Source organism: Ovis aries, chromosome 26, assembly GCF_016772045.2.
Source record: "Ovis aries strain OAR_USU_Benz2616 breed Rambouillet chromosome 26, ARS-UI_Ramb_v3.0, whole genome shotgun sequence".
In the NCBI taxonomy this organism is placed as follows: domain Eukaryota; kingdom Metazoa; phylum Chordata; class Mammalia; order Artiodactyla; family Bovidae; genus Ovis; species Ovis aries.
In genome coordinates this window covers 25,273,572-25,296,600 of record NC_056079.1, presented here as the reverse complement: position 1 = coordinate 25,296,600, position 23,029 = coordinate 25,273,572, and the positions used below count along the sequence as shown (strand labels likewise).

The 23,029-nt window shown below is 42.6% G+C and overlaps 1 long non-coding RNA gene across 5 annotated transcripts in view; it reads left to right on the top strand.

Annotated features, from left to right (window-relative positions):
- LOC105605199 (uncharacterized) overlaps positions 1-23,029 on the top strand; it is a 208,338-nt gene that overhangs the window by 42,267 nt on the left and 143,042 nt on the right. For 3 of the 5 annotated variants that reach the window (XR_009598615.1, XR_009598617.1, XR_003587153.3), the window contains exons 3-4: positions 12,906-12,959; positions 13,409-13,495. This is a non-coding gene — a long non-coding RNA (uncharacterized LOC105605199). Of the gene's footprint in view, positions 1-12,905; positions 12,960-13,408; positions 13,496-19,883; positions 19,977-23,029 lie in introns of all 5 variants that reach the window. The other 2 variants (XR_009598616.1, XR_009598618.1) reach the window with 2 other exon arrangements.

The following is a 23,029-nucleotide window of genomic DNA, read 5'->3' as shown; positions in this document are numbered from 1 at the left end:
CTGAAGCTTAACTAGGTTGAATGTCTTGTATGAGATTGGAAGTAGGACCAGGTTTCTAGCTTAGATCTTCTGACTTCTAGGGTAGAAGTGCTGAGAAACGTTGAATGCATATATTCAGAAGAAATAGATTGTTTTAGTGAGTTATATTTGAAATTAGAACCTTATATATGAAATTAGAACCTTAATTTTTGATAGCATATATCAATAATGATATATATATATGATTTTATATATGCAATATATTTTAAAGCAGTCTTGAAATGAAAAAAAAAAAAACCCTTAAACAAAAAACAAAACCCATCAGTCCACATTTTTTTCTCTCTTGATATCTTTGTGTGTATTTGCACTTGACTGGGAGGAAGTGAAAGAAATCAGTTTCCCCCTGACCTTCCATAAATGTGCTGACCTGAGGATGCTATAAAGGAATATGGACACTTAAGCCATTCTATGATCATTACCAATTAATAGGGCCACTTGGCCTTTTTCTGACATTCAAAAATGGTTCCATCTGAATTAATCACAGTGATATTAATAAAAGGAAAGGTGCCCCCTTTTGAACATATCCTATATAACTAGTTTTAAAGGAGATGGAATCTTTTACTATGAAAACCTGGAATGCATTGTCCTTGCGTTCTGATTATTTTGTGAAATGATTTCCCTGCTGATAAAGCAGAGGTGCCTGCAGCCACGTTCACTGCATTCCAATTCAGTCCCCTTCCTGGGTCTATCAGAGTTTTTATGGCCACTTAGCAACCCTGACATTCTGCAAATTGTATGGTGAAACCTTAATGATTTCTGAAACAAGAATGAGGTAATCTTCACAGCAATTTTAAATATTCCAGAGGTCAAGGGGGCATTTATGGTTTCCTTTATCACAGACTGAATTGACTTTTTCAGTTAATCATTTAAGCCACAAATTACGTATATTATGGATATTATCACAGACGAATCTGGTTTTTGTGTTCCTTCTCCTAGGTGCTTTGGGTATTTGTCGGTAAGGCAGCAAAGTCAGACCAGATGGCCTGGATTATTATTGGAAGCAGATCATCGATTCAAGAGTGCCTTTCTTCTCTCTCCCTTCCTCCACCCTGTCTTCAGTGCTAGCAGCGAAAACAGTAATTGGCTCCCTGGAAAAAAGGGGAGATTTACTCCCTAGGAATGGCTGCCTGAGTACATGAAAAGGTGCCTCTCCTTTAGATGACCGTGTGTGCTTTGTTCTCAGCTCAGATTGAAGATATTAGCTTTGTACGTAGTGCGATGCAGGTGCTGATAACAAGAAGGATGTTGGAATGTGCTCTTGTGGCTTAGAATTTTGGTGTAAGCCTCAGAGTGGCTTACATAGATGTCTTCCTCCCCCCTCCTCCCCCCAAAAAAACATCTTTATGGATAGAAAGTGTGAATTAGGTCATTTGGGTTTTGTAGGTTTTTGAAGGCAGAGGTCAGGTACCCGTCTGGGTGACACCTGGCCTAGTGTTCTGCACAATGATATGCTTGTGTAGAATAATAACAGTGATATGAGTGACAGCGAGAGTGGGCTGCACTTTCCGAGCCTGATGTGATTGTGAGAAGGGCGTAGGTTTTTCAGATTATTGTTAAAACAGGGAAATGGCATGGGGGGAGGGCTTCCACGTTCACTGCACCAGTTTGTGGCTGAATTTGCAGCTCAAGGAGTTGCTTTCAGAACCCCATTTCCAAACACTTACAAAACTTGTAGCTACTGGTCACAGGGAAGGTCTGTAGAAAGCCCCACAGAATCCGGAGCTGTAGGCGGGTGTCTGTGCTTGCGTGGGGATATCAAGGTCACTGCCTTGGGTCCTATATGCCGAGGTTTCTTGGTTAGGGCGAGGAAGGAGGGAGTGTGGTGGGAAGGCTTCTAAGCTATGCTCAGCTTTTCCTAACTACTTCCCCTGGTTTAACCTCAACAGGCAAATGAAATGGAAAATTCTAGGAAAAACATACAAGGAAATCAAATCCCCAATTCCCTGGGGTCTGCATATAATTTGGGTAATTGAGGAAACAGGTTTGAGGCGGGGTGAAGGTGGAGGACAGTAGTGGATAAATTTTTGCACCAAAGCAATTACCCCCATCCCCCTCTCTCGTCTCCACTTTGCTTTCCTCAGAGAAAGCTGACTTGTGGGAGCCTCTTTCAGGGTCTCTCCTACGCTGATCCTCCTCTCCTGCCCTCCGATCAGCGTTCTTTCTGAACTGTGAGCCGTCTGTGTGTATATAGGAACCATGGTGCCATCTTCAGATGGTGGTGGCAAACCAAGCGTCCTTACCCTTCCATCAGAAGACACTTCATAGCTGAGCAGCTCTGCAGGGTCATATGTCATTGTTGTCCTGCCTGGTTGGTATCATTTGCTGTAAAGAAGGCATGACGGCAACAATTATCATGCGCTATGGCTGCTGCCTGTGGCCACTCTCAGTAGGGTCAACCCACTCGCATGTTAGAATGAGTTTATCCCCCTGGGGAATCTGCCTGGGCTGGGGCAGCCATATGTGGGGTTTTGTGTGTGTGTGTGTGCGTTTGTTTTGTTTTGCATTGTCAGGGCTCTAGTCACCCATTCACATGTGTTTGATCTGAAAGCTGGCCTCTCTGAGTAGGTGGTGGCTGCTGCGGAGGCGATATTTGCATTTCTGACCTGCGACATGCCTTTGCTGAATGAAATTGATATAATTACTATACACCATGACTGCCTCTAGAGTTGTATCCGTTCTGGTTGGCTTTTTTTTTCTTCTTCTACTTCATCAGCATCCAATTAATTAACAGTTGCCATGGCGACCGTTGCTATGACAGCCTAAAATTCTCCCAGAGGGCTCCTCATTCATATTCTAATGAAATACATTTGCAGAGCTGGATGGCTGGAAAAAGTGGTGAGGAGAATTCAGGAAGAATGGAAGTAGAACTAGGGAAGAGCTGCTTTATCTCAAAGTTCTGCTCTCTCTAGCTTCTGTCCCAGATCGCCTTACTTTTAAAAGAATATCTTTATTTTTATATATTATTTTTCCCAGTTTCCACTTTTTCCCCTAATATTTTTCTATTTCTATAGCCTGGCTGTTCCTGGGGTTAGGAATAATATATATATTATTGGACAAAATGAGCTTTTCCCATTCTGTTCTCATTCCTTTTTCTAGTTCATACAGTGAGGGACACATCCATCTGGTGGGATTTCTAGTGAATTCTTTGTTGGTCAGATAAAGACAGTGAAGTTTTGTTGCTTACAGCCATTGGTGGTTTCCATCCCTCAGAAGAAGATAATATCTTGTCACTCGCCCACATCTAACTTCCCGGGAAGCAGTGTCTCTGGCAGATCTTAACAGCCTCTGCAGATCTATCCGCTGATTGTACATCCCTGTTCGATGTCTATCTATACTCATTTGCTCTTTCAGTTTCTTCGGAAAGGCCTAAAAGTCTCCCCTCAGCTGACTACCCCCTCCTTATAGGGGTGCCTTGTATTTTGGCCCAAGGCCCTCAGTGGCTATAGTTCTGTTTTAGTCCTCGGGCCTTGCTTGCTTTCCTGTCTCCAGGCCTGTCCAAGACACTGTCCACACAGCTGTCTATTTCTAAGCTACAGTTTTTACTGTAATCTTCAGCTGTAACCTTTAGTCTTTGAAGGGTCCCGCTGTCTGTACCAGTGGTCCTCAAACTTTAGTTTGCCTAACTTATGAAATGTGCAGATCCCCAGGCATCTCTCCCAGAAACTATGACTTGTTAAATTTGGAGTGGAGCTCAGGGACCTGCTTTTCTAGTAAACATTCTAGGTTATTCTAATGTAGACCATCTGTGGGCTCCATCTTGAGAAACACTGGCCCAAAGGTGAAGCCTTAATTCTTAGCATGGCATCCAAAACCCAGGACAATTTGATGCCTACCTATTTCTGCCTTTTTAACTTCTCTTCTGGTAATGATGCATCCTTGGATCTTCAACTCACATGCCTGGGGTTCTAACCATATCAAAATTGTCAATATCCTCCACACATGCCGCACACAGTTCAAGTTCCAAGCCTTTGCTTAAACTCTTCCTTTGTCTGAAATGATCTTGCTCTTGGGGGGATCAGAATATGCCACCCTCCCAAGAAGGGCTTCCCAGGTGGTGCTAGTGGTAGAGAACCCGTCTGCCAATGCAGCATGAGAGACGCAGGTTTGATCCCTGGATTGGGAAGATCCCCTGGAGAAGGCCACGACAGCCCACTCCAGTATTCTTGCCTGGAGAATCCCATGGACAGAGGAGCCTGGTGGGCTACAGTCCATGGGATTGCCCAGAACTGAACATGACTGAAGCAACTTAGCATATATAAATATAAATATAAATATAAATATATATATAATGTATATATTTAATATTTTAATATATTATATATGTATATATTTATGGACCCAATAAGCCAGTTTGGAATAAAGATGATTTTGAGCTGAAGGCATTTAAGAAACAGAAGACATAGAAGAAATTCTGTGCTTTTCTTTCTGCCCCAAAGCAGGGCATGTATTTCCTTTTCTGAAAGTGTGCTCCTCCTGTCTCCTGTACCAGGTAGAAGAGAATGACTCAATCACCAGTCATTCTCATTCACCAGTCATTCAATTGTTACTTTTAATAAGAAAGCAGTTGATTTCTTATTAGACTCTTGTCTAATAAGATTAGACTTATTAGATGATGATGATTAGACTCTTGTTACTAAAGATAAGTGATATGTAAATTTCATCTGTAATATTTAAGATTTTAGTAAGATTTAGTAAGATATAATAAAATATATTCTACAGACTTGTGTCTTATAAACCTTACTAAATAATCCTTATCTTCCAACAGTTTCCCTTATATATTTACCTTCTCACAATTTACTGTCTCTAAGAAGATCAGACTCTTTCTCTTGTCATTTCTCCACAATTTATTGCTCTGTGTTAAAAGGGTATATAAGCTCATAGGCGAAACCGCTGCTTAGAGTTTCCAGGTCTCCCACATTGTAGGTGGATTCTTTACCAGCTGAGTCACCAGGGAAGTCCAAGAATACTGGAGTGGGTAGCCTATCCCTTCTCCAGGGGATCTTCCTAACTCAGGAATCAAACTGGGGTCTCATGCATTGCAGGTGGATTCTTTACCAGCTGAGCTACCAAGGAAGCCGAAAGTGAAAGTCACTCAGTTGTGTCTGACTCTTTGTGGCCCCATGGTCTGTAGCCCTCCAGGCTTCTCTGTCCATGGAGTTCTCCAGGCCAGAATACTGGAGTGGGTAGCTGTTCCCTTCTCCATGGGATCTTCCAATCCAGGGATCAAATCCAGGTCTCCCGCATTGCGGGTGGATTCTTTACCATCTGAGCCACCAGGGAAGCCTCAATATTTAAGATTTTAGTAAGATTTAGTAAGGTTTGTTCTACGGACTTGTTTCTTACTTATAAACCTTACTAAATAACCTTTACCTCCCATCAGTTTCCCTTATATGTTTACCTTCCCATAATTTACTGTCCCTAAGGAGATCAAACTCCTTTATCTTGTCATTTCGCCACAGTGTATTGCCCTTTGTTAAAAGGGTCTATAAGCTCATAGGCCAAACTGCTTCTTGGAGTTTCATGCCTTTTCTGTGAGCCCCCCTCCATGTGTATATGAAATAAATCTTTTCTCTTGTTAAGCTGACTTTGCTACTTTAATTCACTGGCCCCAGTCACTAAGCATAACAGGGTAGAGGGAAAGTTTCTCTTCTCCTACACTCTCTGGGATCCTAATCAGACTTCCCTCAACCTAATGTCACCTCTTTCTTGAAGTCTTTTACTTTCTTCCGGATAGAATCAACCTTTCTTTGTGTCCCATGGCACTTTGTTGCCCCTGTGTTTGTACTTATCACATTTCATTTTAATTCTCTCTCAAAGAGTTATAGTCCTTGCTTCTTGAAGGTTCTTGCCAATGGAAGAAAATAATTACTTAGCATCTACTAAGTGCTGTTTATGGTGCCAGTTAAGTATTCTCCTTACCATAAACTGCTTTCTTATCAAAAGTAACAATAAAAATATAACCATCTGAGTTGAGTCCTCGATTCCAGGCAGTGTGCATATTATCATTTAATAGTCATAGCAACTTTATGATACTGCTTTTATGAATACCTAAAAAAAAAAACAGTAAGGAAATGGCAGTAGCTTACTCAAACTTCATAACTAGTAAATGGAGCAGTTGGAATTTATCCAGGTTAGTTTGACTCTGGAGCCTTCCTGGGTTACTAATTTAAGGTGGGGAAACCTCCCTGAGAGTACCCAGCTAGAGGCAGAAGATCCAGGCCAGTGGGCCAGCCTTTGTGCTTTGAACCCTCAGCACCCCCTGTAGTTCTTGACACGTGGTTCATTGACTGGAAGAAGGCCTTTTGGGTGTCAACATGATTATTATTTTACGACTTAGAGAAGAGACTCATCCAGGGTAGTATAGTTAGAAAGAGGCTGAGCAGAAACTTAACACAGTAAAGTGAGTTCAGCAAGTCACAGATCGCTCCTCAATACTGTGGCAGACTTGGATGAACCTGGGATTCTGATCATCATTTACGACATTGTTTCAAGTTCCTGGGTTGGTTTTTGAGACTGATGTGAACAGTCAGAACCTGAGGTGTGGGGACTGTGAATAAGGCATGCCTCTCATGGAGCTGCCATAGTGCTGTGCCTGTCACCAGTGGCATTCAAATCCATATCTTGGTATCTGCCAAGTAGCTTTGGTTTTTGGAATTAGGAGATATCAGTCAAACGTTTGGTGTTTAGTCCACAAAAGGACATTTGGAAGAGGACTCAACAGCACTTGGCAGCTGATGAAGGAAGATGTTTTCTCACCTAATTTTCACAAGTGGTTTCCGCAACCTCACCTTCAAACCACTTGCCAAACACAGCTCTACCTGCGGAGGGACTGAAAAAGAAAATGCAGTTAACCCCATATGTTCTGTTTAGAAGTGCATCTGAGTGGCAGCTTAGAGCCAGAGTCTCATATCCCGGGACTTTCTGATGAGGGGGTCTGATGATTTCCTTTCCCTAGGAATTTAATAACCCCAGGACCCATCTATCTATCAAGAGTCTGAAGTCAGCAGGAACTCAGATTATTGGTGCCTGGTTTTGCCCAATGGCGGTGCTACTAAATCCATCTTAGGAGAGCTTGTTAGCCTGTGGCTGGAGCTTCGTTCTGCCTGAGCTTCTTGGGAGTGGGCAGTTGTTGGCTTTTCCCCAGGGTGTAGCCTGCCTTGGGATTTCACTGGATGCTGAGGACAGAGAGGGCCCCTGTGCAGGTGATGGGGCTTCACAGATTGTCACTTTGCCCAGCTGTGTCCGTCCGATGCACTGCTGCAGGCTGCCAGCATAATGTACCCCGCTCAGGCGTGAGGGGAGGATGCTTTGAACAATTCATCTCCTGCATGATTCATCAGGCCCCTGCTTCCTGATCCACTCCCACTCTCTCCTATCCCCCATCCCCCACAACGTGATCAGCAGGACTAGCAAGGCATTCGCTTTGAAAGAGGTGGAGATCAGAGGGCGAAATTATTAACCTCCACGTCAATTGTAATTAATGCACCAAGCCACCTGGATATTTAGTAACTGGAAATGAAATCAATTTGCATTTTAAAATTTAATTTATATACAGCCGGTTCGATAAATCAGTGACCCATTGCTAGGTAACTCACTGCTCTGAGTTTGGAGAAGAATTTCTGTCCTCATTGTAGTCTGGGTATTTTGCAGCTTCAGAAATGAATCCAGAGCTGTTGACCTGTCAGGAAAGGGTAGGCTGGTATAATGGCTTTGAAAAATCTTGACTCTCACTGCAGCTTGGATAGGAACAGGCAACGTGATTTCTGTATTTTGTTTATAGCTGTTTTCATTTAATTCACGATTCCCTCCCTCCCCACCCCACAGTGGAAAAAAAATAACTAAATGTCTAATTTGGTTTGAGTGAATGTCTGATTTGAGCATTTAAACAGAGCCTTCAAGGAATGCTCAGCCTTTCTAGGAAAAAATGCTTTGAAACTCAGATTGCTTGCATCTTCCTCCTGTTTCTCTTCCCCCCAAAAAATGGCATCTGGTGTAAGGGGAGGCATTCAGTGTCTGGACGAGGGGCTCCCAGAACCTCATGGGCGAGGGGAGGAGCCGGGTCCTTGGTTATCGGGGCTTTGTTCTTAGGTTGCTGACTCTGTTTGGGCTCCCCTGCTTCCAGTGGCACGCCTTAAATGTGGCTGGTATAACCTGGGCCTGGCCTGGGGCCGGTTCCCTGTCTGACCTTTGACTCTCAGTGGCTATGGTCATCACACACAGGCCCTTGACAGGCCCTGTCAGTCAGTGCACTCTCAGTGCTCTGCTGGAAGGGAAGCTGGCTTAAGAGAAACAGGAGGGCCCTCCTTGCTCCCTCCTTGCCGTGTGGCCACACTGATGTGGCCTGGCCTTAGGTTGGTGCAGGCAGCTTGAGACTGGTTTTTTTTTTTTTTCTAGAAATCCATGCAGGGAGCCAGGGCCATGCCTCCTACTCTGCTTGGTTTGCTTATTCTGTGCCAAAGCTCAGAGAAGGAAGTGAGACCTCCGTCAAACAGCTCTGCCCTCCTGCCCTCCCCTTCTCCCACCTTCCAGGCTGGAAAGGGCCGGATCCTTGGTCCACTCTGCTCTGCTGTACGACAGTCTCCTCTGCCACAGGGGAGAACGCATTGGCTTTCCTGCCTGGGTGAAAGAAAGGTGTTAGTCACTCAGTCGTGTCTGACTCTCTGCGGCCCCATGGACTGTAGCCCTCCAGGCTCCTCTGTCCATGGAATTCTCCAGGCAAGAATACTGGAGTGGGTTGCCATGCCCTTCTCCAGGGGATCTTCTTGATCCAGGGATGGATCCCAGGTCTCCCGCACTGCAGGCAGATTCTTTACCTGGGTAGAGCCCAGGGAGCCCTGGGTAGAGGGGCACAGAATCCAAGGGACAGTGGGGCGTTTATGCATTAGTGACATCCAGCCTCGGTTCTTGATAATTAAAGTGCGAGCACGGAGGGGTTAAGGGCATGGGGTGGAAAGGGGAAAATCTGCTTTCAAGACAAAAGCCTGGCCTCAAGCCTACTGTTTTGCTGTGTAACCTGGTTTCTGAAAGCCATGAAATGAAAATTATTCTTGCCATTCTTTTTTTATTCTTTTGATAAAGATTCTGCCTTTTGTGTAGCTGGGAGCCTCCCGGGGCCTTGGGCAATTCTAGGGTGATGACAGCATCTTCAGAAATCTAGAAGAAGAAAGCATATGAATGATTTTCAACAAAATTTACCTTCATTAAAATAGTAATGTGTGAGATTTGATTACATGTTCTCATCTGACTACAGTTCATAGAATGTGGATTCTCAGTCAGTAGCATTTAAGAAGCACCAGTAGTAACTTGTGTGTGTGTGTGTGTGTGTGTGTGAGAGAGAGAGAGAGAGAGAGAGAGAGAGAGAGAGAGAGAGAGGACAAGAGGCATTTATGGACTGAAAAGCATGGGAGAGAATATCAGAGGTACAGAAAATTTGGGGTTAAACTTGCAGATATAACACAAAAAATTAAGATGTTTAAAAGGTGACACATAAGTGAATGAGATTAATATCATCTCAACTTAATACAGGAGTTCTGAGGGAACATGGGACAAAGAAGTGATTGGAGTTAGACATGTATAATCAGATACAGACTTCTTAAGTGATTTGGGGATGAGACTTGAAGGTAAGCTTATTCATCCATCTACAAAAAAAAAAAAAAAAAAAAAGACTGAGGCATAAGGATTAGGTGATGGGAGCTAAAGATTTTGCTGAAGGAAACTCACCCTAACTTTCTGAAGACTCATGTAAATGGGGACCTGTAACCTCCCTAGAGCAGTAGTTCTCAAACAGTAGCACAGTGGATTTACCTGGAAATCTTTAAAGAACACTGATGCCTGGGTCCATTCCCAGGGACTGGGATTGTTCTAACTGGATCATAAAAACGTCCTTCAGTATGTACTGGGTTGAATTGTGTCCCCTCCCAAATTCGTGCTCTCCTCGGAACCTCAGAATGTGACAGTGTTTGTAAATAGCGTCAACTGCAGATGCCATTAGTTAAGATGAGGGTATACTGGCGTGAGGGTGAGCCCTTACACCAATGTGGCCGATGTGCTCATAAGAAGAGAAGAGGCACAAAGACACACGTCCACAGAGACCAAGTGGTGTGATGAGTCACAGGAGCAGTGCCACATGTAACCAAGGAAGGAGAGCTGAAGTCATGCGTCTGTAGGTGCCAAGGAACGCCACGGGCTGCCTCCAGCCGCCAGGAGCTAGGGGAAGGGCATGGAACAGGCTCTCATTCAGAGCCCTCCAGAAGAGCACTGTAAAAATCATTTTGTTTATTTAGTTTTGGCTGCGCTGGATCTTTGTTCCTGCATGGGCTTTTGTCTACTCGAGGCGAGGAGGGGCTACTCTCTAGTTGCGGAGCCCAGGCTCTAGGGCATGGGGATGTGGGTAGTTGGGGCTCCTGGGCTGTAGAGCACAGGCTTGGTGGTTGTGACACACGGGCTTAGTTGCTGCACAGCATGTGGAATCTTCCCAGACGAGGGATCGATCCTGTGTCTCTTGCCTTGATAGGCAGATTCTTATCCAATGTGTCACCAGAGAAGTCCCAGGTGACTTCTAGCCTCCAGAACTTGAACGATTGCCCCTAGCACATTTAATGCAGCAGAGAGAAAGGAAGACAGATTGGAAACCTTTGAGGGTCAGTCTACGCAGAGGGCAGAATCTTAGTCCCCGAGGATTTGACTTTTTCAGGACTGTGAGAGAATACATTTTCGTTTATGGCCACCCAGTGTCATACTTTGTTACAGCAGGCCTAGGAAGCTGATACAGGTTACTACAAGGTGCAGCCCACGTTGTCAACCATGGCCCTCAATTGTAGAGCACAGTAAGTGCTCAGCTGGTGTCAGCTGCTGTCATCACCCTGAAGCACACAGCCCTGGCTGAACTCAGGAATCTGCTGAACCCCAGAAAAGCATCTCGGATAGTGTTTGGAGCTCTTTGAGAGGCGTCTTATGCAGCCTTTTTCTCAGAGGATAGGCTACCACGGTAAACCAAGGGGAGGCGGTAGACTGTGGTTGCCAGCGGGGGAGGGAGGGAAGGAAGGCATAGTCAGGGAGTTTGGGATGGACATACCAAATACATACACACTGCTGTATTTAAAATGGAAAACCAACAAGGTCCTGCTGCAGAGCACAAGGAGCTCTGCTCAATGTCATGTGGCAGCCCAGCTGGCAGGGGAGTTTGGGGGAGAATGGATACATGCCTATGTATGGCTGAGTCCCTTTGCTGTTCATCGGAAACTGTTACAACATTGTTAATCAGTTATACCCCAATATAAAATGTTAAAAAAAGAGAAGAAACAGTAGATTCGACCACTGTGAGGGGAGCATAGCATGTCTGTCTTGAGTAGCACACCCTCAGCAGTCTGGACAGCATGGGCCCCATGTCAGTGGGCTTGGCTCTGGAGGAGGGGTGTGGCATCTACTCTCATCCTGCTTATGTAGATGGGCAGTATCTGGGGCTTTGAGGCCACACAGCATGTGATCTATCGCCTAAAACCTTGACCTCCGGTTCTTAGGGTTATAGAGCCTTCCCGAGCCAGGATGACCAACTGTCCTGGTTTGTCTGGGACTGAAGGGCTTCCTAGGACATGGGGTTCTCATCACTAAAACTGGGACAGTTCTAGGCAAATCAGGTGGGTGTGTCACCACACAGAATCCTTTGATTGTTTTCCTCGGGGACTAAGATTCTGCCCTCTGCGTAGACTGACCCCCAGACTTTTCCAGTCTGTCTTGCTTTCTCTGCTGCATTAAATGTGGTAGGGACAATCATTCAAGAATCACGTGCTTGCTAAGAATCAGCACTTTGTCCCCTGGACTGATCTGACCCCACTCTGATGACGGTAGGATTCACCATTTACAAGGAGTCTCATGCTTCTGGAATCTGTCTGGTGAGATCCTTGGAAGCCTTTTCTTTCTCACTGCTCATTATCATCAGCTCTATCAGCATCTCATCTGTTTTTACTCAAATAATTATTAATTTCTACATCTGCTTATACTCAGGCCTTCCAGTTATCCACTGAAAATAGGAAGAAGACAGATTTCTCTATCAGTGGATTAGTTGTCAGTACTAATGGCAGCAATGGGGAGCTCACAAATAGTGCATATGTGTGTGTGTGTGTGTGCATGTGTGTGTGAGCATTTGTGCACTTGGATGGTGGGCAAGTGGGTGTAGGGAAGAGAGAAAGGAAGGTGGGAATGCAGTAGAGAAGACCATCTGTTCCTTGTAGCCAATTTTAACTCTTTCTCCTGTTCCTCCAGTTATTTCATCCTTCCCTGGTTATCATTGTCTGAACACAGACATTCAGTGTTGGATGTTTCTGATGTGCCGAACTGTCAAAAACAAAACCAAAAATGACTTCTGTTTCCATTTTTCTATTCTTTAAGATACCTAACCAATAGTTGGGATGGTAGACATCCTAAAAGCTGAAGGAAGTCCGTATCCTGTTTCATATTCACTCTAATTTCCCATACTTTCTTCCTATTTATTTGATCTGTAGCTTTGAGAAAATCAGTTACCTCTCTGGTTATCAATTGCTTTGTAGTAAAATGTTAGTCAAAGCACAGATCCCCAGATATACTGAAATATTTGCAAAATGTGCTTTTGATGATGCAGGTTATAGAATCTTTTTTATATCATTCTTCTGCTCAAAGACCTAAAACAGGAGCTGAGAAAGCCCCATAGCCTGTAAAATAAAATTTAAATTACTTAATATGTTATTCTCTATCTTATAAAATCTGGTTTCTGAAAGCCTGAGCTACTTATTATCATTTGCTTCTTTTGGACCTCCAACATATACTGAATTGATTTTAGTTACTTTTACTGAGTATCTGTCTTTTACATTTATTTTAAAATCCCTTGACAGATGGACTTTTACCATTAAAAGAATTCCCAACACCTGGCAGCTGTTTTGCACCTAGTAAGTATTCAATAAATGTTAAGTTACATTGAAACTTTTTCTGGATATAGAAATACTTGAAAAAGTATAAATAGCTCATGAATTTAAAAATTTATCCCAAACTTATTTCCAGTCTTTAGAGAAGCATTTACTATCTCACCAGCAAGTATGATGTTAGCTGCGGGCTTTTCATAGATGCCTTTTAACAGAAAAAGAAAATTCCTTCTATTTCTAGTTTGCTAAGAGTTTTTGTTAGGAATGAGTGTTAGATTTGTTAAATGCTTTTTCTGGATCAGTTGCGATGATCATATGATTTTCTCCTTTATTTTGTCAATGTGGTGAGAAATTGATTTTTGATCATTGAATCAGTCTTGCATTTCTGCACTAAATAGTCAATTTCTATTCTTCTTATGTATATCTCACAAATAGTATTGGTTTATAATCTTCTTTTCTTGTAATGTCCATTTCAGGTTTTAGGATCCGGCTTATGCTGGCGTCATAAAATGAATTGGGAAGAAGAGATTTAGGTTAATAGAAGAGTTGCAAGGATATAACAGGTAATACCTATATTCCACCCAGTTTCTTCTGTGGTTAACAACTTACACTGCTGGGGTATGTCTGTCATAGCTAATGAACCAGTATATGTATATTATCATTATTAACTAATGTCCATTATTTATTCACATTTCTTTAGTTTTCACCTAATATCCACTTTCTGTTTCAGGATCCAATCCAGAATACCACTAACATTTAGCTGTCATATCTTTTTAGGCTTTTCAAGAGTCTTGACAGTTTCTCAGAGGCTATTTTTTTATAGTTCATTTTTTGTTGCATTGACTTTTGCTCTTAATTTCCTTCTTCTTTAATTTTCTTAAGTTTATTTTTAATCTTTTAACTTTTAAAAGTGAAAATAATTGATTTTAAACTTTTATTTTCTAATATAAACATTTAAAACTATAGCTTCCCTCTAAGCCTTGTCTCAGCTCCATCCTACAAATTGATTTATTTTTTATTACCATTGAGTTATAAATATTTTCTGATGTCATTTGTGATTTCTTTTTTGACCCATGGATTATTTAGGAGTGTTCTGCTTAATTTATAAGTGGGAAGATTTTCAAGCTATGTTTCTGTCATTTTTTAACTTATAGTGATCAGTGTATGTTTAAAGCATATATTCTGTGTATTTTAAGTACTCCAAATTGTTTTATGGCCTATCTTGATGCCTGTTCTGTGTGCATTTGAAAGGATTGTGTATTCTGTATTTGTTTGGTATAATATTCTATAAATATCAGTAAGACCAAGTTGGTTTGGTATAATTTTTGCAGTCTTCTAAATCCTTGTTGAGTTTCTCTACTTCTATCAATTTACTGAGACAGGGGTGTTAAAAACTCCAGTCATGATTGTGGATTTGTTATTTCTCCATTTAGTTCTGCCAATTTTATTCTTATTTTGAGTCTGTATCGTTAGGAGCATATGATTTATAGTTGTTTTGTCTTTGTGATGAAATGACTCCTTATCACTTAGAAGTAATCAGCTTTATCGCTAATAATATTTCATGTCTTGGCATCTGCTTTGATATTAATATAACCACATCTGTTTTCACCCTTTTTCCTTCACCTCTTTGTTTCTATTACAGTGTCTCTGATTTCTAGCATTTCCTTACAACTCTTTCTCAGATCATCCATTTCTGTGCTTCTATTACCCATCCATTCTTGCACTCATCCACTTTTTCCCACTGAAGCTCTTAGCATGTTCATCATAGTTGTTTTAAATTCACAATCTGCTATTTCCAAGATCCCTGCCATGTTCGTGTCTGGTTCTGATGCTTGCTCTGTGTCTTCAAACTGTGTGGGTTTTTGTTTTTGTTTTCACCTCTGAGTATGTCTTATAATTTTCTTTAGATGGCTGGACATGATATACAGGGTTAAATGAACTGAGATAAATAGTACTTTAGTGTGATTTTTATGATTAGCTAGCTGGGGGTTCAGTCATGTTTACTGTTTACTGTAGTTGTGGGTGTTGGAGGATCAGATTTCCTCTGGTCTCTTTGTTTCTGTTTCCCTCATTGCTTTTTCCTAGAGACTTCTTAAATAAGCTCTAAGATGTGTAGTTCTTCAGTTGCATTGCCCCATTGTCAGTAGGAATCCTCGTGGCATTGTATGAAGTGTTAAGGGGTGGTGAGAGCATTCTATAACCCTACAATCAGGTCTCAGTTTTTTAGTGAGCATGTGCTCCTGGGCTGCCACCTTTACAAGAGCTTTTTAGTTTGTTCCTACCTCCAAAACGTACATGTAGGCGAGCAGGAAAGCTAGAGGGGGGAGGACGGAGTTGGCTATTTCCTTTCTACCAGGTGAAAGTCCAGAGGCTGGAACTGGGTATTTCCTTTCTCATGGATGGTTAGGCTCTGGGAGAATCTCAGTTGGTTAGATTCTGAAAAGACAGTCTGTTGAAAGCTGACCTTATTATGAAGAACAGAATACTCTAGGTGTATTTCAGTGTGACTGCTTTGCCCCCTTCCCCGCCAGGAGCATGAGGGAACTTTCTTTTGATCTCCCTTGGGAGGACCTGATAGATCTCCAGGAGGTAAAACTTAAAAAAGTGTGCTGACTCCCCTAGGATGGCCCTCCCTTCCCTGGAGTTTTTCTCTCTCTGACGTGTCTACACTGAGCCTCCAGCAATTTGTCAATTACATTTCAGGATTTCCTACCTGAATACTGGTTCCCATGGAGGTTTCTGCTCCTGGAATTCTCCAGTAAATTCCAATTCTCTGTATCCATCTGTCTATTTCTCCAGTTCTGAGGAATGCTGTGTTCCCTGTAACCTCAATTCTCTAATGGATGCATGAAGAGCTACTGATTTTCAGTTTGTTCAGCTTTTTTCTTGTTATGAGAGCTCCTTACATACTAGACCAAAAGCTGGAAGTTAAAACCAGGTTTTTTTCAATTGTATAGAATTTCTTATTATTTTCAGTAGAATTGTTAGTTGGATACAAGCTAGCACATCATTACTAGTAATCAGTAACCTCAAGTATTGTTTTTTGGCAATACAATTTATCATATTACTATTCCATTGTTCATTTTAACCAGTGTCCTATTATTGGATAATCTGTTTAGCTCATTTTTTACCATCATAAATACAGATTAATGTCTTTATACCTAATGTTTAATTTAAAAAAATCATAATGCCTGCTTTTCTGTACTTTACCCAGTAGTGGATATTATTATTTTTATATGTAGTAATTTAAAAAGCCATAGTATCATATATGTATTCTTTGATTACTATTGAGGATAAATGTTTTTTCACCTGTAGTTTTTCATTTTCTTTTTTTTTAGGACATTTGTTGAAATGCAGTTTTTGGTTATGTCTTCATAACAAATTGCTCAATAGAATTTTTATTGTAAGGATAGGTTCAGAACATAGTTCAGTTGCTCAGTTGTGTCCGACTCTTTGCGACCCCACTCCAGGCTTCCCTGTCCATCACCAGCTCCCAGAAATTGTTCAAACACATGTCCATCAAGTCGATGATGCCATCCAACCATCAGACCAGTCAAGTCCAATTAGTTGGGTTTTGTCTGAAGACTGCTCATGTAGGCTAAGGAAGGAAAGGTGCATAAAAGTGCAGCCTTGATGTCAACCTGGAGAGAGCCTAGCCTGACTGGTAATGAATTAATCCCATGCAGTTTGCCTTTTGAAACTCATGCCTTGAGAAAAGTAGAGATAAGAAATAGAAAATGTTGGCTGAAGTGATGATTCTCCTGAGCCAAATAGTCAGTTTAGAAAGTTCCTGCAGATCTGTTGCTAAGAAAGAATCTGGAATATTCACTTCTAACAGCCACTTTAGTGTGGCAGCCCCAGACCCCTTACATGCCCCCCTCCTTTTTTTTGATGTGAACCATTTTTAAAGTCTTTACTGAATTTGTTACAATATCACTCGTGTTTTATGCTTTTGGTTTCTTGTCTGTGAAGCATGCGGGATCTTAGCTCCCTGACCAGGGATTGAACCCGTATCCTGGTTCAGTTGGAAGGTGAAGTCTTTTTTTAACCACTGGACTACCAGAGAAGTCCCTACATGCCCTTTAAAAATTGAGAGAATAAAGCGTTTACATCTTTTAAAGTATTTAGGAACTTTCAAGAGCCAGGGCCCTTAACTTCATAATACTATGGTGAGAACAGTTTTGGGGAAGGAGACCTGGCAGGTTAAGGACTGTGAGCCCTCAGATTTATTTCTGTTTGCAACCGGGAATCAGGTCACCTGGCTCAGTCAGTCTTAGATGTCAACACTGATAGATGACAGTGAGAAAGGTCTCATCCTCTAAGATGAATTTAAAAGATGCTTCTTCTGGAAAATGCATGGAAGGCTGCAGCCTTGTTTGAATGATTGTGAATGAGGAGGGACTCATTACTCCCTAGAGAGCAGATGAATGGGTAGTTCTGGGAAGCAAGTAAACAGGAAGAAGTCAGGGATTAAAGATTTCATGGCGGGGAAAGGTGAAGAACAGAAATTATGAATGACGCTGGCACATGGATGTGAGAGTCAACCACTCCTCTGCTTTTAAACTGAAGTGTAGTTGATTTACAATGTTGTACTAGTTTCAGGTGTACAGCAAAGTGATTCAGTTCCATATATATGTTTATGTGTATGTATACACACATGTATGTATACACACATACATATATGTTCCTTTTCAGATTCTTTTACATTATAAGTTATTAGAAAATAATAACTATAGTTCCCTGTGCTATACAGTGCAGCCTTGTTTATTTATTTTATATACAGTAATGTGCACATGCGCTTCCCTGGTGGCTCAGAGGTTAAAGCATCTGCCTGCAATGCGGGAGACCTGGGTTCGATCAGACCCCTAACTTATCCCTCCCTTTCCCATTCCTCTTTGGTAATCATAAGTTTGTTTTTTATGTCTGTGAGTCTGTAAATAATTTGTATTATTCATTTGTATTATTTTTTTTAGGTTCCACAAATTAGTAATATCATATTTGTTTTTCTCTGTCTGACTTCATTTAATATGATAATCTCTAGTTCCATCCATGTTGCTATAAATGGTATTACTCCATTCTTATGACTGGCTAATATTCTGTTAGGGTTTCCCTGGTGGCTCAGATGGTACAGAATCTGTCTGCGACATGGCAGACCTGGGTTCGATCCCTGGGTCAGGAAGATCCCCTGGAGAAAGAAATGGCAACCCACTCCAGTATTCTTGCCAGGAGAATTCCATGGACAGAGGAGCTCGGTGGGCCCTAATCTGTGAGGTTGCAAAGAGTTGGACATGACTGTGCAACTAACACGTACGTGCTTAGAATATGTTTCTCCAGAGAGGATTTGGAAATAATCTCTAGTTCCATCTACATTGCTACAAATGGCATTATTTCATTCTTTTTATGACTGGGTAATATTGCATTACATATATGTACCATATCTTAATTCCTTTATCTGTGGTTGGACGCTTAGGTTGCTTCCATGTCTTGGCTATTGGAAATAGTGCTGCTGTAAACACTGGGGTGCGTGTATTCTTTTGAATTAGTATTTTTCCGGTATGTGGGCTTACTGGGACATTTGGTAATCCTATTTTTAGTTTTTTAAGGAACCTCCAGGGCTTCCCAGGTGGTGCTAGTGGTAAAGAATTCTCCTGTCAATGCAGGAGATGCAAGAGATGTGGGTTCAATCCCCGGGTCGGGAAGATCCCCTGGAGTAGGAAATGGCAACTCCCTCCAGTATTCTTGCCTGGAAAATTCCATGAGCAGAGGAGCCTGGCAGGCACAGTCCATGGGGTCACAAAGAGTCGCATGCGACTGAGCACAGCAGATCACACAAGGAACCTCCATACTGTTCTCCATAGTGGCTGCACCAATTTATATTTCCACCAGCAGTGTAGGAAGGTTCCCTTTTCTCCACACCCTCCAACATTTATTATTTGTGGAGTTTTTGGTGATACCTCACTGTAGTTTCAGTTTGCATTTCTGTAATAATTAACAACATTGAGCATCTTCTCGTCAGTTTCCCTTCTATTTGAACTCCCCATCTGGATGTAGCTCTCTGTCCAAGGAGCTATGATCGGTCTAGGCAGCGTTTGTACAACTGGATGCTCTTTAAGTCAGTCTCCTCCCCTCCTCTGACTTTATCTCCCAGTAACGCTGTGGTTCCCAAAGGCCTTTCTGTGGACGATCCCTGGCCAGGCCTCCATGTCAGGGAGAAGCTGGAGATGCACGCTGAGTCTCAGACCACCTCCCCGCCCAGCAGGTTACTGAGTATTCTCAGGATCCCGTTCCCTTCTCCGGTTAATAAATGTAATCCCAGACTCTGAGGAGGGTAAAGGCAGGCAGTCGAGGTGGATGGAATTAACTACCTTCTAAGGTGGACATAAATCATTTTGGCATCATGATTCATATGACATTTTAAGGCTGGATCAATTCTCTTTGGCTTTGCCCTGAAGCTACTGTGATGGAGAGGGAGGCTGCCACTTGATTACTCACTTACCTGTAATGGTGGTTCAGATGTGTGGGGCCTCTGTGATCCCCTTTTTTGAGTAGTTTGTAAAATACTGAATGATTAGGCCCCAAATAAATAATTGTTGCAAAAATAAAACCCCCAACAGTGCTGCTGCTGCTAAGTCACTTCAGTCGTGTCCGACTCTTTGCGACCCCACAGATAGCAGCCCACCAGCCTCTGCCATCCCTGGGATTCTCCAGGCAAGAGTACTGGAGTGGGTTGCCGTTGGCTTCTCCGCCCAACAGTGCTAGCTGACATTAATTGTGTCCTTACTATGAAGCACTCATTCTGTTTACATGTCTTTTCATTTTATTATGGAGGATGCTGTGATAATTAATTATGTGCTGTCTTGACTGGGTTAAGGAATGCCCAAATAACTGGTAAGACCTTTTTTCCGAGTGTATCTGGGAGGGTGTTGACTCACTAGCTCCCCTGATTTCCAGGCTTTTGGACCCACACTGAATCATTCCATCAGATTTCCTGCCTCTCAGCCTTGAAGAGAGCAGATTTTGGGACATCTTGGCTCCCATCACCTTGTAAGTTAATTCCCATGATAAATCTCTTCTTAAAAAAAAAAATGAGGTATAATTGACCTGTAACATTATATTAATTTCAGGTCTATATCAATGAGTCAATATTTGGGTATGTTGCAAAATCATCACCAACCATAAGTCTATGTGATAACATTTGTCATTGCACATCGTTAAAATGTTTTTCTTGTGATGGGAACTATTAAGATCTATTCTCGTAGCAAATTTCAGATATCCAGTACAACATTATTAACGATAGTCACCATGCTGTACGTTACATCCCCGAGGCTTGTTTATTTTATAACTGGAAGTTTGTGCTTCTTGCCTCCCTTTACCCGTTTTTCCCGCCTCCACCTCCTGTCTCTGGGAACCACCAGTCTGCTCTCTGCATCTATGAGGTTCGTCTGTTTACTTTTAGATTCTGTGTATTAGGGAAGTCATATGGTATTTGTCTTTCTCTGTCTGACTTCTTTCACTTAGCGTAATACTTTCTAGGTCCACTTCAGGTTGTCACGAATGGCAGGATTTCATTCTTTTTTATGGATAAGTATATTCCATATGGCCTTCCTTGGTGGCACAGACGGTAAAGCGTCTGCCTACAATGCAGGAGACCCAGGTTCAATCCCTGGGTTAGAAAGATCCCCTGGAGAGGGAAATGGCAACCCACTCCAGTACTCTTGCCTGGAAAATCCCATGGATGAAGGAGCCTGGTAGGCTACAGTCCATGGGGTCACAAAAGAGTTGGATACGACTGAACGACTTTGCTTTTTCATATTCCATATATTTAATATCTATAGACATTTTTATTCCTTCATCCACTGGCAGACCCTTAGATTGTCTCCAATATCTTGGCTATTGTAAATAACACTACAATGAACATGGGGATGCATAGATTTTTTTCCAGTTAGTATTTTCATTTTCTGTGGATAGATACCCAGAAGTGGAATTACTAGATCATTCTATTTTTAGTATTTTGAAGAACCTCCATGCTGTTTTCCATAGAGGGTACACCAATTAGTATCCCCACTAACAGTGCACCAATGTTCCCTTTTCTCTACATCCTCACCAATATTTGTTATTTCTTGTCTTTTTGATAATAGCCAATCTAACAGGTGTGAAGTGATATCTCATTGTAGCTTTGATTTGCATTTCTCTGATAATGTGTGATGTTGAGCACCTTTTCATATGCCTGTTGGTACCTCTGTATGTCTTCTTTGGAAAAAATGTCTATTCAGCTCTTCTGCCTGTTTTTAGTTGGATTGTTCTTTTCCAGTGAGTTGGCAGTTCCCTTCAGGTGGCCAAAGTATTGGGGGCTTAAAACAATGGAAATGTATTCTCTCACAGGCCAGAAGTCTGACCTTCGGAGGCTTTGGGGCACTTTTTCTCCTGCTTCTTCCAGCTGCTGGTGGCTGTGGCTGTTCCCTAACTTGTGGCCACGTCACTCAGGTCTCTGCCTCCTTTGTCACATGGCCCTCCCTTCTTCCTGGGTAATCTCCCTCTACCTCACTCTTATAAGAACATCGTCATGGGATTAGGGCCCCTCAGAAAATCCAGGGTAATCTCCCCTCAGACCCTTAATCTTAATCATATATACAAAGACCTTTTCCCCCCAAAAAGTGGACATTCACAAGTCCCAGGATATGGACAGATCTTTTGGAGGGGGGCCACCATTCAACTCACTACAGGTCTCTTTTGCTACCATCAACTTATGTCCTTTCAACTCTTTAAGTCTCAACATTCTCACCTGTGAAATGGGTACAGAATCACTGACTTTCTTATCTCATGGCTTTGCTGAGATCCACACCTTCCCCTAAGTGAATGACCAGGGGATGGAATGATAGGATGGGCTTGGTGAAGGGCTGGTTGCCTACCATTGGTGATGGGGGTTCTGGGGGCTGGGGAAGTAGGAGGGATTGGAGGACAGGAGGAATATGGTGTGAGCTCATCATCTGGGGAGAGGGAAGGAAAGCTTCAGAAGAGGGAACTGGAGCAGGGACTGTGGGCTGGGTGAGACAGCCACACGTGGACACACCTGGACGTATCGGTTCACACCTGGATGTGTCGGTTCCCTCCTGCTCCTCGGCTGGGAGCACCAACACCAACAGCTTTGAAGGAAGACAGTCAAGAGAAACGGATGAGCAGGAGGAGGATGAGAAAGGGAAAACAGAAGAATGTACCAGTGTTTCTCTGGTTACCTGTGAGGATGCATGGAATACCTCTGTTCTGTTTTTCTGTCTGGAGGTTCTTAATCCCTGACTCGGGATGGAATGCACACCCTCTGCAGCAGAAGTGCAGAGTCTTAAGCACTGCACCACCAGGGAAGCCCAGAAACCTGTGTTCTGATTTTTTTTTTTTTTAACCACAGCAGGAGAAAGGAGAAGCAGCAGTTTGAGGGCTGTGTGGTTTCTCTGAGAGGAAACTGTCCTGGGATACTTGGGGGTCCTGGGAGCAAGAAACATGCAAAGGGGAGGTTTCCTCAAATAATCCTGCCTGCAGGTAGACATATATGCAGATATTTCACCCATACCAAAACCCAGGAGGAGCCTGGATTCTAAGAAGAAGCCAGAGTCCATTGAAATGCCAAGAAAGCAGGGAAAATGATGCTTATTGGTTATTTACTCTGGGGCAGGGTCGGGGCGGGGGGATGTCTACTCCTATCGCCTTGCCTCATGACAGTCTCAGAAAAGAATTTTTCACATAGGTGAGAGAACTCAGGCTCAGAGCAATTCCCGAGGCTGGCCTGAGTTCTCACTACCAACCCCGGCTCCGCCAGGTTCACAGTCTGGCCCGTGCGGCATTGGGATTTACGGTCTGTCTACTCTCACTGGCTGCCCTTGAGGATGCGAAGGATGGCCCCAGCATCTGGTGCATGCACGTGGCGTTCCTTTACCTCTTGTCTCAGCTTCTGTTTGCTCTCCTATTTAAAAATGTAAATTTCAATCATCAGTGTGCAGTAAAACTGTGTTATTTAACTCTAATCCTTTATTTCATGGCAGAGGACATCTGGCAGACCGAGTATATTCAGATTCATCTTACTCCGACGGGGGGAGATAACCCTA